The 20,409-nt window shown below is 41.1% G+C and overlaps 1 protein-coding gene across 1 annotated transcript in view; it reads right to left on the bottom strand.

The window, feature by feature from the left end:
• Positions 1–20,409, bottom strand: part of ZNF704 (zinc finger protein 704) — a 175,383-nt gene that overhangs the window by 56,011 nt on the left and 98,963 nt on the right. The window lies entirely within an intron of this gene.

The raw sequence follows: 20,409 nt of genomic DNA, 5'->3' as shown, positions 1-20,409 counted from the left end.
GACAATTTTTGAATTATTTTGGCCCCCTTGTAGGAAATCAATCGACTGTAATGGGGACTCCTTTCTAGTAACGATACTGGACATTTGCTTTTCATACTGTTGACTCATACTGAGTTTATTGCCACCTAAATCCTCTGAAGTGTTTCACAGTTGTTATTGTTAAGCTAAGTTTCTCCCATCCATCCTGTGACGGAAATTGGGACCCAGATAACTGACTTCATCTTTATTGCTCTTAAATATCACCAGTTCAGCAGAATACATTTCAATCCTAAAATGACTCCTCCAGCTTGTTACATTAGAGGGGGCCTGATAACACTGCTGCCTCTTTTCTCCGGACGCATAGCACCAGCCATCTGGAGTGTGGGTGCGAATCCTTTCACCAGCAGCTGCAGCACTGCATGCATATTCTTCCAATCTGTGAAAACACCATTTTGAGGGAAGTTTGTAGAGTCAAAAGAAATAATATTTGACTTAGGAGGAAGTCCTATGGAAGCAAGTGCAAACGAGATGTGCCAGTGGGAGAACCTTTTCCTGAACCTCTATCACCTTTGAGTTGAGTCTATCAGCACCGAAGGAAAGCAGCCTTGTCCTCAGAGCCAAAAACAGTGCTCAACGCATCCCACAGACATGTGCTGAACAAATGAAGGAATTAAGGAAAAACTCTGCACTGTTCAAAACGCTGGCCTCCTCAGCAGGTTCTTTTCCACGAGACTTTTCCAAAGTTCATCTGAGTATCAAGATTTCTGGGTTTTTTTTTTTTCTTTCAATTTTGTTTCTAAATTCCTTTTTTTGATCAATGAACCATTGACTGTTCCCAAGGCTCTAAGGAGGTATTAGCGACTGTCTGGGAGCTCTTGGTACCTTTAGACAATCTCATTCCATGAGATTACTGGACACTCTTAATAATGTCCCCTGCCTGGCCTCCTCTGAGTACCTCTGATCTTTTTCTTCCTGGCTTCACATATTTACAGCAGCAGTTTTCTGCAAGAAAAGATGGCTCCAGAATTGAGTTTCTCTTAGCAACCACTGGCTTCCATTTGATTGATAAGTCACCTCTTAAGTGCAATTGTCAGTAACATACAGGTCCCTTTCTAGGTCACATACAGGGGATGGTACAAGAGCCTAACAGGGCCAGGACTGTGATATTTCAATATGTCTCTATTTTGTTCAACACAAAATCTCTCTATTGCCACTGATTTTTCTTCTCTGCCATTTTGCCTCCATGCACACAAGGAGAAGTCAGATTTCATATTCATCAATTCAACGGATTCCATGGAAACAATAGTGATTTCTAAGATGAAAAAGAATTACGGATGTGTGCTGATATTTCTTGGCTGCCAAAACCAAAATTCTGACTCATCAAATTAAATTACTCATTAAAATACAGGCCAAAAAAGTATACCCTGCATTCAGGTACTGATGTCTATCAGATAGGACAGGGAATGAGATAATATCACAAAAGAATAATTCACACTCCCCTGCTTCCATGGGCAGAAATACAGGCTGCATTTCTAGGATTACTGCTAATTTATTAAGTCCACATGAGATGTGAATTAAACTGCCCTTCTCCTTTGTTTTCACTGAGAGTCTCTGAGATGCATGTTTCTGTGCCCCCCAAAATAAGCATTTTATTTTTTTCTCATGAGAGGGGCACTGGGACCCCAAGGGAGGGTCTGCGAGCTTCAGAACAGGTTCTTGAGGGCACAGCAGTTTGGGGACAATATTCCTGGGTGACACTTCATTTACTGCAGTGATTTTGCTATTTGGGTCAGAGTGGCATACTCCTAGGCTCTCTATACTACTGTGGCTTCAGACTTCTGTTTTGGGGGATGTGGGGCTACAAGGAAGCATGAGCCCCAAGAAATGGGGTGAGGTCAGAGGCTCCTCCACTCCCATCTTTCAGAGACTTGCTTATAAGGTTGGTCTAATTCTGCATTCCTTCTAGCTTCCTGCCCATTAGACTCCTCTGCCGCCAAGCCCAGCTCCACCCCAGACTAATGACACCTGAATCCCTAGGGCGGTCCTGGGGCAGACCTCCCAGGAGACTAAATGAGTGGCCTAGGTTAAGAACTACTGAGTCTGATTCAGGGCTTAACAGATGAGGAACCCCTCCAGACAAGGGGTTGAAGACTTCTACCAACTCCTTTCAGAGGGACTCTCTCGGTGTCATTTAGTTTCTTTCCTCTTTTATGAGAAACACCAGGAATAGGAGCATTACACGAAGTTACATGATGTACTGGAATTACGGGAGTTTGACTCCAAAGGCTTTGTCGGTGCTTATAGGTCACAAAACTTTAGGATTCGCTTCAACACTTAACAGGATCCATATCCTTCTGTCCAGCATGCTTTCTAAAATAGTTCTTTCCCTTGATAGGGTCAAAGGAAATCTGATCACTTGAAAAATAAAATCAATGACTCACAGAAGACATCTTACTTCATCTGAGACTCTCCATCCTTGGATCACCCAAAGACATCTTCCTTTAGCCTTCCAGCTACAGGCGCTGAAGTAGTCAAGAAGACACCTACCATCCTCAAACACTGATCCTGATTGCTCACAGGAAACTTACGATGTCAGGATCTGATCCACAGAACAAGTTTTTGGACAGATGTCTAACTGCATGTCCAGAAAACTTCGACGAATCCATTTTGAGTCATTTAGTCTGTTTTTCTTCATAACTTAGCAATTTCAAGCAAAATAGTTACATCGTTGGCACTGGTGTCTGTTCAGTATCCTTAAGATTGCACGTCTGCTCCTAAACCCTGACAACGAGGGCTCAAGAGTCTTTTCAAACTGGGATTACAATATTCGTCAGTTTTATCTACTGAGGGAGCTTTATATTAAATTCTACACAGTAGGCATGTGCTGTCAGGAACAATACCTAAGTGCCAGATCAGCAAGACTTGTTACTGGCTGTTATTCATTGTCAGCTTCTTCTGCTGGTTTGGCTTATCTGCCTCAGGGAAAACTAAGAAAGGCCAATTAAAACACTGCTTAAACTTTATCACACTTCCATTTTTAAGTTGCAAAGACATTCCATACTCTAAATAACTCCAGGACTTAAAGCCTCTCTGAATACTTTTAGTTAACGTAAAAGCCTCCTTGACAGGGAAAGGTTTAACTAAAAAAAAAAAAAAAGGTGAACTGTTTTAAGTCCAACTATAGTCCATTGATCGCTCTATAACTTTTGCATTAACAGCAGAGCTGTTACTTATCAGTGTAAGAAGACAGTCAGATACCCTGTTGCTCTGTCACAACACCATCCAAGCACACAGCACCACTTATCCACTTAATTATTTTCTGGATAAACATTCATTGGTTCCTACTATGTGCAACTTTGCGACAGGCACTGAGGACATAAGATAAAATCGGAGAGCTGAACTCATGAAATTTACACGTTAGCTGGAGGATGAAGAAAAACAGAGACTTTGTAGCCTGCGAAACTGGCTTAAAGTTTCTGTTTGGCTACTTCCTCTGTGACTCAGTTTTCTCAACTATAAATGAAAACAGTAATTCCTGCTTCTCAGGGCATTGTGAGATTTGAGAAATAGTAACACAAAAGTTTCTGTCTCCTCCCTCGTTCTCTTTGCCACCCTGAACTCTAGGTTCTTTTGACGCTGTCTCTGCAAATTCTTCTGTCTGTTCCCTTCTTTTTATATCCCCCTTCCCAGTCACTGTCCTCTTATTGGGATGATCACCAGTTGGCTAGCTCATCTGCTTAGTTTTTTTTACTCACCCTTCTGGTCACCATCTTTAATCAATTTTTCAAACTGCCTCATCTGTGATCAGGCTGAAGTTGACCTCTGATGGTGATATTTCTCTTCTCCAAATAAAAATTCTTAATAAGTCCGTATCATCTGCTGAATGAAGGTCAGACTCCTTGGCATGGTATTCAGGGCCATTCATGAGTTGATTCCAATCTAGAATTGTCTCCTTCTTTCTCATATATTTACAGGGTTGAACTTGTAATAGGGAAGAACGAATCTGACTCCGTATTTGATCTGTTCCTTTAGCTCTAGCCCTGGGTTCTGTCTCCTGGGCTCAGTCCTGCTGCTTCTGCACCTGTTGTAAAAGAATGTTGCCTGCAGCCTGAAATATACAGGAGAGCCCATTCTCAAGGCTCTGATCTTAAAGGGTACAATACTTCCCCATTCACATAGAGATAAAAAGTTGCAGAACAGGGAATAACATTTGCCTTGTTGGAGGTTTATAAGGACACCATGACCTGACCTTCTTGGACAGCTGCAAGAACAAAGGATTCTGACACCAAGACGTTTGCAACAACCAACCACACCTCCTCCGCTTTTTAGTATAGAAGGAGCTTGAATTCTGGTTTGGGGAAGATAGTTCTCCAGGACATTGGTCCCCCATCTTCTCAGTCTGCTGGCTTTCTGTATAAAAGTCGTTATTCCTTGCCCCAACACCTCATCTCCGAATTATGTCATGCGGTGAGCAGAATGAGTTTGAAGTTGGTAACAAACTAGTAGGTAAACGTTCAAGTACGCATGCGTGCATTTTTCTAGGATAAGCTTCAGACCATTCAACAGATTCTCAATTAGCTTGGGGTTTGGGGTGTTTAAGAACTGCTGGACTATGCCTGCGTGGTCTTTTGTCTCCACCTTCCAGTGATCCCTTGCCCGAGCCAGCCCCACAGACTTCTTCATTTGCTTATTAAGGTTGGTGTTGTCTATGAAGGTATCTATGGAGCTCTCTCTGCCTGAAGTGCAGAGACTCCCAGCGTGGCTCATCTAAACCCCACCCACTCTTTAAGGTTATCTCAAATTCCATGTCCTCCGGAAAGTGACAATCACGTCCCCAGTTAGAATTAATTACGCTCCATATTATGCCCCCCCAACCCTTTGGACTTTAATTATATTATTGTGGTAGTTTGCATCATTCTTCCCAGCAGCTCACTTTCCCCTGTACCCATGCCCTTTGGGACTTGGCACTGTTTTCCTTCCTCTAGAGGCAGAGCATCTTCCTCACCCCATGGTGTTTGGGGGTGTCAGTTCGGAACGGAGGCTTCAAGGCGCGTGGAGGGTTTCTGTTCTCCCCTCACACTTCTGCCATCACTGTGAGAAGAACACACTCTGGCCAGCTTACTTGCCCAGGGAGGTTGAGAGTCACGTGGAGCAAACCTGAGCCCAACCTCCAGTCTGACCGACGCCCAGCCCTGCCAAGTCCAGTCTAGATCCCCTGACCCCGGGGCAACCTGCATGGGAATGAGTAAGCAGATGTGACTGGTTGCTTTAAGCCACTGGCGTTGGGGTGGTTTGCTCCTTGGTACTGTTAAGCCAACAGCTGGCTGGTACAGTTTTTGTACTTTGGCTTCTCACGTACACAGGTCTGTTCCGTCCAATAGGCAGGAGCAATACTCTTCATCTTTGTGTTCTTTAGAGACTTAAATCCACTTCTTGCCCAGAGTGGGCATACTATATACATTGCTGCTGGTTTCAGTTGGATAACAAGCACTTTATTAAGGTTTAAAGTCAACAGAGGGAGCTTCTGGTGAGTGATGTCTTGCTTATCATCAAAGACCACCGAGTGTGCGCCGTGTGTGTGGCGGTACCAAAACAGTCTGACAAGCCTCCGTGGAATACTTCCAGGACAGATCAGAGTAACAATAACCACTGATTAGTACACAAATAACTGTTAGTTGCTAGGCCAGTAATGGCAGGGTTACTCTTTTCAAAACGTGACATAGGTCAATTATCACAAAGCTTTTAGGAGCTAGGACAAAGGAGCCCCTATGTGTCTTGTAAATAGCAGATTTGGGGTCTTTGACATGCACTCAAAGGGGTTTCTAGCTTCCACAAATCTTCTTTGGGGGCATTTTCTTGCTTCTCCCCAAGGGTTTTGGCTTGTTCATGGCTGTTTAACTCAAAAGAGGTTTGTTTATCACTCTGCTTTTAGGAAACCTGCTAGGAGCTGAGGGCTGGGAGAAAGCAGGTCACGGTTGCAGCTGAGAGAAGTAGGTTACTGAGCACATGAGAAATGAGCCGACTCCAGATTGAGAACTGGGTCTGTCTTCCAGCCCAGACTGGCTTCCACATAACTGACCGACGCAGGAAATCTCTTCGCGTGCTTGACGTGGAAGACACTAACACTGATGGCATGCAGTCATCTGTCTAGTATTCTAAACACGCTGCTATCTCATTTCATCCTCACAGTAATACCACGGGAAAAGGGAAGAGCTTTAGAGATGTTAATTTGTCCAGGTCCCACGGATATTAAATGCTAAAGCTCGGCTTTGACTTCAAGTCTGTCCGTCTGCCTCTAAAAACCCATGCTTTTCCCAGGACACCACTGCCTCCCACTGGGATCCCTGCTGCCTCCTTCCATGACCAGATGTGACTCCTTGGATATCAGCCTCAGCCCGGTTACATCTGAGGTTGACAAGGCCCCTACAAGGAGATTTATATTTCTGTGCCCCACCTCCTCACCAAGGAAGTCAGCCCCCCAAGGCTTTCTGCTTTCTTTCCTTTTTCCTACCTGTTCTCAAAGTTTCACAGCCAACGCCATGCAGGTTATGAGAGAACTTCTGAACTTTCTTTTTATAAGTGTTTGTGCACAGGAAGTGCTAAAGCATCAGGTGAATTTTCAAGACTAGCTGCGGCCATAGGAACGTCCTAGATGCACTCCTTCCTGTATTAGTCCAGAATGCTGCATTTCAGCAACTCAGCATGGAGGAGGCTGAGGGTCCGGGTCAGGAAAGGAGTCATTCTTCTGCTGCCTGTGGTCTTTTTCTTCCTTAAATGTGTGTAGCAGCAGCAGTAAGAGCTGCTAAGGCCGTGAGGGAGGAGGGGAACCAGCAGAATGCTCTTCTCATTCCCCCGATGGTGAAGCAGGAAACAGAGGGACAGCTTCCATTGGCTCCACTTTCTCAACCAGAAGGGAAAACAGAAAGGCTGGGACCAAAGCCCTATTGATCAGCCCCTGCCCTTGGGTTAGTCTCATCAATACCAGTCATCCAGCCAGTCAGCAAGGGAGTTAGTGAGGTCGGCGGTCAGCTAACCAGGTGGTCAGATGCTCCTGGGCCAGGCAGAGGTCAGGCGTCCACAACGCAAAGGCTGATATTCAATGCCTCATCTTCTAGGCCGGGCCTGGGCATCTTTACAGAGTACGACCCTCACTCCTCTTGTATCACTTATCACACTGTATTCGATCGTGGCTTAACTGCTCACACCTTCTTCTTGACTCTAAGCTCTGTGAAGGGCAAAGCACTTCCTTTTTTTTTGATCCTTGCGCTACATCCAGAGCCTAACACAGTCTGGCCTGTAGGTGATGCGTGAACAGAGATTTGCAAATGAAGTGTTAAATGCTGAGAGGATGAAATTTTCTTTGGAATGATGTAACGCTAAGGAAAGAGAAAGAGGAGGAAGCTTGAGGTTCCTTAATATAAAAAGGAAGGAAATATGCAGATGCTACAGCTGAATAGCTCAGGTTACATGAGAGCAGGGAACTGGGGAAGGTATGGAAGGCTGAGCAGGAGAGGACAGAAGTGGCCACAGAGGCTCTGTATTAGAAGTTGCACAGGGGTTGTCTGTTTAATTAAAATATATTGGTATTTATATAGCTAACAATACTCTGTGATGTGCTTAAAGGTATTCTAAGAATTCTTTTCCCAAAGGCACACAAAAATGAGAGAAATAGACACCATTTTGGGTAAAAATTAGAGCATGATCCGAGTTGCTTAAGACTTTTTAATATCCATTTTCCCCATGTGTACAATGATTTATTATGTTTTTGTAACTAAACTGATTAAGCAGCTTTTGGATACTAAGAGATGCCCTGTATCATTCCTGACTTGTAGTTTCTAAAACTATGGTTATTATTTAACATTGATGCTCTAGTGGAAAACCTCTTAACATGCTTGCTTGGTTGGTTAACCCAAAAAGCTTATTAAAGAGGAAAAAATCATAAAAATGCTGTACATGGACCTCATATTTTTACTTTTAATTCAAAATCAAGATCTTTGAGTAGAGGCTGACTAATTAAGAACATAGACCCTGGAGCAAGACTGCCTGGCTGTGTTGCTCTTAGCTGTGTGATCTCCAGCAAGTTACTTTCTCTCCACCTCAGTTTCCTCATCTGTAAAATGGGAATGAAAAGCTATCTACCTCACGGGGCCATTGTGAGGATTAATTAACAAATACAAACAAATTAATTAGGACAAGTCCTGGCTCACAGTAACCTCTTAATAAGTATTAATTATTGTTGCACAAATTATGGATTGTATAAAATATTTAGTTGTGATTTAAAGTGAAACAAAAATGTAGACATTTGTCAAGAAAGAGAAGTGCATCGTTTAAAGATTTTTCCAGTCTTTTATAATGTTTTGTAGCACCTAGTGTGTCATTAATTTTTAAAGCATCTTGCCTTTTTCAAAGCAATCAACTTAGTTTTTATAGAAATTATTTGTCCTTACACTTTGTAACTTGTATGTACATTTTCTACAACTGATCTGAGAATATATTTGCTAAAGGGGTAAGTGGGTTCTCTTTGTTTGTACCCCAAAGAGGCTTCCCCCACTTTATGAAAAATGACCACTTTTTCATGTATCTTTCTATAAATTGCTCCAGCGTGGCAGAACCTCCAGGGTGGCAACTCAAGCCAATCGGAAAAATTAGCATTGGTGTCGTAAAAAGTGAATGACTCTGAGTACTGGATTAAAAAAAAAATCTTTTGCAATTCAAGTGATTTCCAATTCTTTGGTTTCAAGAAAACTGAGGGAGAACCTAAGATGTCAACTTTGAAATGTGTATAGTTTTCAAAATTCTCTGAAGTTTGCTCAGCATTTGTGAGCAAAGAGCTTTGAAGACCCTCATCTAGAGAATAGCCTATCAGCTTTGAGTTTTAAGCATTGCAATGAAAAACACTGGTTAATCCAGGGAGCGAGTTAACAGACATTCTACTGTTTTAAAGTTTCAAAAGATCTTTCTCACCATTGCTTAGTTATTAATGAGGGAAGTGCTATTTGGTGGTGACTCACACCCTGATTCTTAACCGGCTTTTATGCTTCCAAAGCCATTCCAAACCTTTAGGTGGAACTGCATATAAAAATAGGACTGCTTTGAAGATTCTTAGAAGGGATTACCTTTGAATAATATTTTATTATTACCAATAATTATCTTGTGATTTTGGAATTTTCAGTTATTTCTCTTCGATGCTACTCAAAGCACTTTGTGGACTGTATTCAGTTGGTGTTTAACAAAGCCTGATGAAATATGTAAGAGGTAGTCAGAAGGGGCTTAAGTGATACTTCTTTAGGAAGTCAAAGATGGTGTCAACAATACATCAACTAAAACCAATGACTCTTCCTATTTATACAAACATACTGGATACAGAATAGCAAGGTCGTATTAATGACCCGCTATCCCCTTTCCAAGCTGATGCTAGGTTTGGGCTCATTCAGCCACATGCAAATACACATGCATGTGTGTATGTACATGACAAATAGGCACCTGCAACATGGCATTCCTTAGGCTGCCTTCTAATGTAATTTTATACACTGTCTCTGGCTGGCTTCATCCAACTTCATCATCATCATGGCTTTAACTCTCAATGGTCACAATGATTCCCCTAAATATTTCCGGTCCAGGACGTCTAAAACTACATTCCTGTGCACCGTAATGGAGCCATTGTCCAGACAGCTGCAGAAGCTAGAAACCTGGGAGCTGTCCAGCCCTCTCCCCACTTCTTGACCCCTATACCCAATTGATCCAAAATTTTATTGATTTTACTCCAGAAATAACACTAAGATCGTTCTCTCATTTTGATATTTTACCACCACTGCTCAATACTGGCCCTTGTTTCTTCTGCTGAATCCATCTCCCAAAACAACAGCCACTTAACTGGTCTCCCTGCCCTGGTCTCCAATCCACTAACTCCATCCTTCATACCATTCAAGCAACCTCTTCAGACATTAAAGGAAATTGTGCCATTCCAGGTCTGAGAAATTTCTAATGTCTCTACAATGTTTATAATTTGAATTCACATTTCTTTCTTTACTTTTTTCTTTTTTTTTTTGGCTTAAAACTCAAATTTATTACCTAAACAGTCCTGGAGGTCAGAAATTCTAAAGCCAAGGTATCAATAGGGTAGTATTGAGGCTCTAGGGGAGAGTCTGTTTCCTTGCCTTTTCAAGCCTCTAGAGGCTACTTGCAGTCTTTGGCTTGTAGCCCCTTCCTTGCATCACTCCATCTTTCTATCACTGTGACCCTCCTGCCTCCCTCTTACAAGGACCTTGTAATTACATTGGGTACACTGGATAGTCCATGTCTCAAAATCCTTACCTTAATTACATGCCAAAGTCCCTTCTGCTATGAAAAATAACATTGAATTCACATTTCTAAGGGTGGTTTATAAAGCCCTTTATAATCTGCCCTTTGTGTACTTTTAGAGTGAAACTTCCCAACCCTTACCTCTGGTCATTCCACCCCTCTTTTCCCTGAGTACACCATACTTGCTTTCATCCACTCATTCAACTATCTGTCGCATGCTTTCTCTGTGGCGGTCACTAGTTAATGCCTGGAGCCACATCAGTGCAGACGTGACCCTGTCCCTGTCCTTACAGAGGCTACATTCTGGGCTTTTCCATAGCCCAGTCCTTCACACTGGTCCAGTTTTCTCCCGGAGAGCTCATTTCCCACCCTTCTCTCCTGTCTAGCAAACTCCTGCTTTACTTTAGGACTCAGCCTATTCATGAGAAATCCTGGAAGGCTGCCTGGACCTCTCCCTCACGTCTACCAGCTAGATATTCCTTTCTCAGGAAATAAACTCCAGGAGGGCCTGGGCGTGCCTTGTGCATGGCTGCACGCTCAGTGCCTAGAACAGGGCCTGGCATATAGTGGGCTTTTAATAAATACTTATCAAATACATCATACCTACCAAATACCTACCTAGTTACGTGTTTCTACCTTGAGACCACGAGCTGTGAGTTCCTAAGGGTCAGATGCTTATCTAATTCGCCTCTTTACCTCCACTGCTTATCACAATGCCTGCTCCACTGTCAGCAATCAGAAGTGGTGAATACAGCCACAGAGACTTACATGAAGAAAACACAACCAAACAAAAAATCCAAAAGCATTGGGAAAAATGCTGTGAGGGGTTAATATTATCCAACCCCTGGAGTGGGAAGGGGATGTGGAATACGCATGAGAATTCTAGAACTCTAGGAATAAGACACAGTGTTTGTGTTATGAGTAAGGAGACATATATACATATGATTAGTTAAAAATACTGGCATGCTTCTGTATGTAATTAGAGGTTCGAGCAAAATGCAGTGGCAGCAGGGTGTAAGGAAGCCACTCTGGAAGGCTTCCTGGAAGAAAACCCAGGCCTTGAAAAATTTACCAGATAAGGCCCAGGGCACTCAGTTAAATCTGATAATTTCAGATAAACAGTGAACACACTTTTAGTATTATGTCCTATGCAATATTGGGGATATACGAAAAATGTACTCCTTGTTTACCTGAGATTCATATGTAACTGGGCCTCCCGTATTTTTATTCATTAAATTCAGCAACGCCATCTCTGGTTTGTAGAACAGCTTGAGGACAAGAAGAGCAGGGATGGAAAAGCACAAAGAGAATGGCCAGTTATTGAACACGTGAATTGGCGTCTCAGGTACATGGGGGATGGGGGGAGAAGAAGTTACAGGGATGCTGTCAGGGAAAGGAATGGGGCCAGATTATAGACGCTTTGAGTGATCTTGACTTGTCAAAGAAGAATATGTCGTTGTCCTGGGAATTTATGTTCAGCAGTGAAACAAAGACTTTATCCTTTATGAAAAATAGAGCGTACACAAAAATTTTTGTGGACATAACTCATCTCCCTGGGGACTTACTGTAACACTGATTATATGAATTCTAAACACATCAGAAGCCATACAGAGCTTGCCCTTAAATGGAAAAAGATATATTTTCAGAAAGCTAAATTAAATGTTTACATTTCACCAAGAACAGCTCTTGGCAATACTGAACATTCAAAATTTTTCTAAATAAATTTCTACTGTATGGTAATTTACAGATATTAAATTAAGATGAAACAAGCTAATGAATATTTACAGCAAAAAGAATAAACTATGAACTTGTTTAGACACTAAATGTTGGTTTAAGGAAGGTTTTAAAGTCATATGTTTAGATAATGAGCACATGAAAATAGTGGCTCTCTAAATCACAGATATAAAACTAATGACTAAAATACTAACACATTTATTTTTTACTAGTTATTCTAACTAGTACAGAACGTCTTACTTTAAAACAAATCATTCAGATTAACAATCAACAAAAACAAATCGACAATCTGGTTGTTTTTGCTGCTGCGTAAATATCCATATTTGTGTTTATTGATGTTTTAAATTTAGCTCTGAAAAAGCAAGAATTCACATGACATATTTAGAAATCCCTTAAAAAAATCTAAGCATTAAGGAATATTTTCTGCTATTTTTTTAAAGGTCTAAAAAGATATTTTTGAGTAACTGGGTATATCTGAATACAAACTGGACATTAGCTGCTAATAAGGAAATATTTTAATGTGGTTGGGTTAAATTAAAAATAAAATCCTTTTCCATTAGTACGTACGTACTCAAGGATTATGGACACGATGATATAATGTCTGGGATTGACCCTTAAAATACCCCACTTAAAAAGAAAGGGAGTAGCTGAAACAAAGCTGCCAAGATGTTGATGATGGTTGAAGTAGGGTGACGGGTATGTGGGGGGTTCAGTATATGATTCTATTTCAGTGTATGTTTGCAAATTTCCATCACAAAAGGTAAAAAACAAAACAGGTGTTTTCCGTGAATGAATAATTTCCTTGAAAGTACGCCCTCCTTCCAATTCAAATTTTACACCCTCCTTCCAATTCAGATTTTAAATACATATACTGACACAGTGTTACATATTTCTCTTGCAGTGACCTGGTTAATAAAGCAGCAGAGCATGTGTATCTTACTAACGATCACTCACTTTTATCAAGTACATCCCACAGACCGGGCACTGCACTCGGTGATTACTGTGCACTGTTCATTTAATGTCTGCAACAACCTTTTGATCTAGGCTTGACTACTATGCCCATTTTACAGGTGGAGAAATTGAGGCTTGGAGAGCTGACATTTCTCACCAAGGTAAAGACAGCACCTGGATTCAGGCTCAGGCTGCCTGCCTCTAAAGTCTGTATGTCTAACCCTTGCCCATGCTGCCAGGTGGATTAGCAGGACTACGGATGTACTTATAATATATATAATAGTGAGAAAGATGTAGGAAATGGCTCGCCTGTTTCTCCCTCGCCACAGCCATGGCTCGGGGCCAGATTTGTGATCCCCTCAGATCCAGCCTGGGTTCAGCCACAGATCAAGCCGTTGTTTGAAGCAGAAAAGGGGAAAGATGCAGCTCTCAGACAAAGAGGAGGAGCAAAGACAACCAACAGAAGTCTCTTCTCACTGACAACAGTTCTGCAACTGTTTTTTTTTTTCTTTTCCCCAATAATACAAAATAACTAAAACGCACAGTTTGCCTTTTTTGTGCCTTCTGATGCCTGGTTGTATTTTGCAGGACTTCGCCTCCGTTTTAAATCATTCATCACGCGCAGCCTCTTGTTTGGCGCAGGCGGCGGGGGCGGGGGGCCGGGGGCCGGGAGGAGGGGGCGGGGCAGCGCGTCCCGCGCGTGAGCGACCGCACAGCTGCAGCCCTGCGAGACCCCGCCCCATGAGCTCATCCCCTGGCAGCGCCGCGGAGGGTGACATCATGCTTCAGGGGGGCGCCGCCGGGCCGCCGCCGCGGGAGCGCTCCCGCTTTTCCCGAGGACGGGAAAAATTAGCCTCGGTATTTCTAGCTGTTCCTGAGGAAATGGCATTTTATTCAAAGGTGTCGTGGGAAACTGAACACACTGCCTGCATTAGTACCGGTTTCTGCGCCAAAGAAAAACAGAGCTTATCAGTAAATAAGTCACTGATTACTGTCCTTATCAGACTATGAAGCTAAGCGACGTTCTTCAAAAACAGGGTCCAGTTACAATGGCACGAGATAGTCTTGGTGCTTCTTCAAAGTTATTGCAGCCGAGGAGTATAAAAAAAACCCACAGAAATAATATTAAATCGTAATGATCATTATATTTTTAGCTCTTGCTGTAGACTAGGAATGATGCTAAATATTTTACATATGCTATCTAATTTAATCCCTATTACAACCTTACAAAGTAGTCATAACCTTCCCCCTCTACCCTCCCTCCACATGCACACTTCGCAGATGAGGAAACTGAGGCCTGGAGAGGGAGGTAATTTGCTAAGGTCAGACAGCAGCAATTGGCAAAGCCAGCTGGACTATGATCCAAAGCCTACATTTTTTAAAAAAAAAATTTATTTTAATGGAGGTACTGGGGATTGAGCCCAGGACCTCATGCATGCTAAGCATGGGCTCTACCACGAGCCACTAAGGGGTAAACTCTTCCCCGCAAAGCCCTCCCTGATCATCGCTGTGCTACACTGCTCTGCAGGCCCCAGGACAGGCCTATGCATGGTCACGTTTGATAGTTACTCAATAAAAGGGAGGATTGTTTCCACTGAGAAATCACAGACTACCAAAACTGGGATGTCTGCCATGCTTGCCATTTCTCACCTCACTAGACACTCCATCTTGTAAAGGAGAAAGTTGAGGAGAGTAGTATTTATTAACCTACTGTGAGATAAGAGAAAATATAAATTATAAATATAAATATAAATATAAAAATAAAGGTCTCTGCCCCTGGTTCCTAACACAGAGCTCCTAAAATTATAATTTACTAAATGATAAGAACTAGGAGCATCTTTAGTTCCAATATTTAGTCTTTGACCCCGGTTCCTGACACAGAGCTCCTGAATCCCTTGGGATTTTCTGGGTGAGAGGCGTGTCTTTTGTTCTAATGAGGTGGCTCTTGGTGGGCTTCTGCGTTGGGGCTGGTCATCAGCAAGATCAAGCAATGATTAGAAGCTTGGAATTTTCAGCCCTACCTCCCAGTCTCCAGAGAGGGGACAGGGACTGGAAATGGAGTTAATAATTGATCATGCCTATTGTGATGAAGCCTCCATAAAAATCTCCCAAAGTCTGGAGAGCTTTCAGGTTCATGAACACACGGAGATGCTCCTTGCCCCTTCCCACACACCTTGCCCTATGCATCTCTCCCACCTGTATCCTTTATCAGATCCTTTTATAATAAACTGGTAAACAATGAGTAAACTCTTTTTCCCAGTCCTGTGAACTGCTCCAGCAAAAAGAAGTTGTGGGAACCTCAGATTTACAGTTGATTGGTCAGAAATACAGATAAAACCCAGACTTGTGATTGGTGTCGGAAGTAGGGGGGCAATCTTGTGGGACTGAGCCTCCTCCCCAACTTCAGATGCCAGTGGAGGAGAAGAAAGACTAGACAGAGAAGGTGGGAAGAAAACTACTAAAAGGAGAGGAAATGTGATGTGGCAAAATGCTCGCGTGTGTGGCTCTACAGTCCAAAGGATTTAGATTTGGGTACCAGCTCTACTACGAAAGTTGTAGACTCAAAGGCTTTCTCGGTTTTCTCATCCATAAAATGGGGTGATAAAACACTTCTCATAGCATTGTTGTGAAGATCAAGTAGGATCACATACAGTTCTGAACCTAGTGCTGGCTGATTAGGTATAACGAACTCTCACCCACAGAGAATAGATTTTGATTACTACTGGAACCGCCCCCCCCAGGGCCAAGGTCAAATTTCTGATAAGCCCTATCAGAGAATCACCTGGAGGATGGCTTCTTATCTGTGCCTAAGATATCTGTATATACAATTACACGCCCAGTTCTAACACCTATTAAACTAATTAGGCAGACTGATTTTAACAGCACCAAAATCTACGCTCTAGGATACTGGGAACAGAACACTCCTGGGGAGTCGCACTAAGAAAGGGACTTTAAGCTGCAGTCACACGGCAAAGAAGTAGATTTTTTAAAAAGTAATTCCTATGAAAGGATTTCGTCTCATATTTAAAAGGAGAAGCACATATACTTCCGGAAAATATTCTCTGTACACTTCATGACGATATCTGAAATCATGCTGTACTGGTTTAGCAATCCTTCACAGTAGTTGTGGATTTAGCTAATCATAATCCCAGGTGATAAAGTAAAATAATTATCAACAGTAAAAAATATATTTTAATTTCTAATAAAGAAGCTAGATGTATTTTCTCCAACTGTGGGAGCATCCCCATCCCCTACTATTTTAAACTGAATGTTTGCAAACGACATTACTTCTGAACTTTGCCCCAAAACAGTAAAGCTGGCGGTTCATACTAGGAGGAAGGTAATCTCTGTAATGAAACAGAAACCCCTCAAATAACATGAGGTGAATTTGTTACAAAGTGAGAAATGAAAGGGTGATATGGATGTTTCATATGCCCAAGTTTTCATTAAATTTTGAAGAAAAATAGAATCGTATAATTTGATAACTGAAACTGACTTCTAAGACACTTACTTTAAATGCTCTTATAACTGGAGCATTCCAGCTTCAACTAGTGATTTGGTGGCTGTCAGAAGGAAGCAACTACTTTAAAAACAGTTTGGGTTTAACCCATTATCTCTTAGACTGGCCTCTCTTTTTGAATAAATACTTGCCATTTGAGAACAAGCTGCCATGTCATGAGGACACTCAAGCAGCTCCCTGGAGAAGCCCACACCGAAAGGAACCAATTTCCCATCCATATAAGTGAACCCCCTTCAAATGGCTCCAGCCCCAGCCAAGTCTTTTGATGACTGTCCCCAGCCAATATCTGATGGCAACTTCACGAGAGACTTCGAGGAAGACCCAATTAGCCACTCCTGAATTTCAGACTCACAGGAACTACGAGAAAGATTAAGTGATTACTGCTGTTTTAAGTTACTAAGTCTTGGAATGATTTGTTATATAGCAATAAATAGCTAATCCACCCATCAATTAAGTTTTAAATTTCAGTTCTTGTTTTTTTCAGTTGGTTCACTTTTATAGTTTCTAGTTCTCTTCTAAAATTTCCAGTCTTTTTAAAAATCTCATGGAACATATTAAGAATATATTTTTTAAAAAGTCACCGTGTGCTAAATTTTTATGTAGAGACTTGTGTTTCCATTACCTGTTGTTTTTCTTGGTTGTTTTTTTTTTTTAACTGTTTTATCTTCTCAGGGACCTGATTACTATTAATTAAGTAGTAGACATGGTAGGTGAAAATCTGTAGAAATAATCTGAAACCTTGATGGCATCCTCTTCCTTGAGAGATACTTTGCTATTGGCAGGGTTAGAGACCAGCACTCTGGGGTCATCTTGATTCAATTTCAAGGATTAAAAACAATTTGAAATTGAGCTTCAGGCTTTTAGAGAACAGTCGACTTTCAGTTCATTCTTACTCCTAGCGGGTAGCTATTTAGTGTCTCAATCCAAAGCCTGGAGCATGTACTAGCCTCATTCCAGCTTTGGCAGATTCTAGACTCGGCAGTTCCACTCCTCTATTCTGTAGGGCTGTCAGGAGCCTTGTTCAGCTTCTCAGCCTTTCAGGTATGTCTTCCAGTGGCCCCTCATGGCCGGCTCACTCCTTCTTTTCTTTCTTTCTCTCTTTCTCTTTCTTTCTTTCTTTCTTTCTTTCTTTCTTTCTTTCTTTCTTTCTTTCTTTCTTTCTTTCTTTTCTTTCTTTTCTTTCTTTCTTTCTTTCTTTCTTTCTTTCTTTCTTTCTTTCTTTCTTTCTTTCTTTCTTTCTTTTTTTCTTCCTTCCTTCTTTCCTCCCTCCCTCCCTCTCCCTCTCTCTCTCTTTCTTTCTTTCTTTCTCTTTTTGCTAAGGGTCTAATAGCATCACTTCCGCAAACCACTCTCATACTGTAAGAATCAGTATTCTTTAAATCAAGTTTTGAACAACTGCCAATCCACTCATTTATGACAAGTCAGCTGGTCAGAGCAGAATATGAAAAAAAGAAAACTTTTGATAGAAATAAACGGTTTCAAGAGAACATCAAGCAAATTTCTCTAAGGCCAAATCACTGGACAGGCAGGCCACTGCTCCTCAGAGTCAGCCTCCAGAAAAGGGCCAGGCTGTGGTTCTGTGGAGAACCCAGTAGAATATCCCCTACTGTTTTCGGGATCATTTGATACTATCACTATATCGGGAAGCCTACCTAAAAATTAGTTACTGAACAAAAGAAAGAAAGAAATGTTTCAAACACATAAGGAAATCTTATTTTTATAGTAATAAGACTACTAGTAAATATTCACTTCTCGAAAAGGTCAAAATTTAGACCAATCCTCCTACTTAGAATACTTGCTGTCTAGTATAAGATCGAACAAGATAAACTAGAATTTAACCTGTCAGGTACCTTTGATTAGGAATGGAGGAAACAAACCTTACGTGTAAAATGTCATTTTAAAAGGAATATGTATTAAGTATGTGTTACAGACAAAACCTCTTTTTTCCTGCTGAAATATAATTTATCTAAAATAGAAAGATGAACATTTAATCACAATGCCTTTGCAAGTTTTACCCTATATCCCAACTGAGTAACAGGAATTTTAGAAGAATTACAGGATGAGAGAATCACACTCCTGATTTATAGATTTGGGACTCAAATGTTCAGAGTAGGTTATTTGTTGATTGTATTTTTACCTCCATCATTATCTATTGGTGGCTATCGGCCACCTGAAGCTGGTCCTCAGACTATGACATATCCACTAAAGGTAGACTGTGTACCCAATTAATCATCAAAATCAAATTTCTCGATTCATCGCTACCATGTCTCGGATTTGTCTCTCTCTCTAACTTTTCTACTCTTTCCAAATCATCTTGCAAATGGTTTATTTCTCTTACCCTCTCCCTCTGGACACATCCTCTCGGTTTCTATCTGCTTAAGAACCTTCAGTGGCTTCTGGGTACTCAGCCTGGTCTTCAAGTCTTCAACGTCATCTAATCTTGGTCTCCATATTCAAAATCACTTCCCATTACTTTTCAAACAAACCTCTACTTTACGTAAGTCAGTCATTTCTGTATTCCTCACACAATGCTTATTTTTTGCTTCTGAGATTCTCTTCCAACTTAGATGCTCTCCTTTCTCCTTATTTATGCAAACTGTATCCATGATTTGGTCATCAAATACCAAGGACCAAGCACTCTTATTTATAATGACCAATCACTACCTTCTCCTATATATCTTGTCTCTTAAACCTGATTCATGCTTGTAATTCCTTTTCTTTGAAATTATATTTTATTCATGGTCTAACATGCAAACATTTGAAGTGCATTATGTATCAGCTTTCATTTTATCAATGGTGTTGCAAACCTGCTGAGTCAGGGGATAGAATCTTTATAACCCTCTAAAGTGCCACTCACAAAATCCATGCTCAACAAATGCCTTTGAAATATATTCAGCCTAGTATCCAAATCTAAGTAACAGGCTTTTCATTGGACCATGATCAGCCTGCTCAGCCTAGGAGTTACCATTTGTTCCACTCCTTTTCCAGCTGCCCAGATGACAAAGCAGGAAGGTTAGAACTCATTTGGTAGAGACCTGACTCCTGCTGGATTATTTCCTTCCTTGGGTTATGCAAGGAGATGAAATGACAAACTCTTCTATGTTAATTGTAGGTTTTCTACTTCATGGCTCCATGCTTTCAGTATAAAATATGCAGATCTTTTTTTTTTTTTGGCCAAATAAAGGATGTTTAAACAAATTGGTAAATTTTTCCTAGATGACTTAAGCAGGTAATTCTTTTAGACTCATATTCAGAAAATGTTGCTTTGGTACTTACATTTGACAGAGAGAAAGAAAATATAAACAGGAAAGAAGGAATTCCAGTTTAGTACATTAACCAAGGAAAACATTAACTGTCCTTTGGAATACAGTCCACAAATAGCCTGTTTTGCTGCTGCAAGGTCAACAGAATTATCCTGTGGTTTCTCTGCCTAGTTGATAAACTCCTTTAGTTAAAGATTGCTTCATTCCTTTCAAAGGAGGCTGTCTGTATGATCACATGCTATTTCAGTGGACAGTTTTTGAATCTTTTTTTTTTTGCAACACATTTTCCCCAATGCATAAAGCCTATTTTGATGAAATAGCAAGAAATACAACCTTCTGCTCCTAAGTTCAGAAGTCTTAGAATTTTGGTAGCTCTTATTTAAAACTTAACTGATTCTATACCAGTGGTCCTTTACTCTGACTGTCCATGAAAATTACTAAAGAAGTTTTTAAAACATATTGATACTTGAGCCCATCACAGAACTTTTCATTTAATTAATCTGGACTAAGGCTTTGGACCCTAGGGTTTTGTTTTGCTTTAAAAGTTCACCAGGTGATTTTAATGTGCAGTCATGGTTAAGAATCACTGTTAAAAGTGGAGACAAAATGGGAGGGCCAGAATAACAGGGGAAGAAAAATAAGTTTCTGAACAATAATAAT

Source organism: Vicugna pacos, chromosome 29 (genome assembly GCF_048564905.1).
Source record: "Vicugna pacos chromosome 29, VicPac4, whole genome shotgun sequence".
Taxonomy (NCBI): domain Eukaryota; kingdom Metazoa; phylum Chordata; class Mammalia; order Artiodactyla; family Camelidae; genus Vicugna; species Vicugna pacos.
The sequence above is the reverse complement of the archived record's forward strand: the minus strand, read 5'-3'. Positions and strand labels throughout refer to the sequence as shown.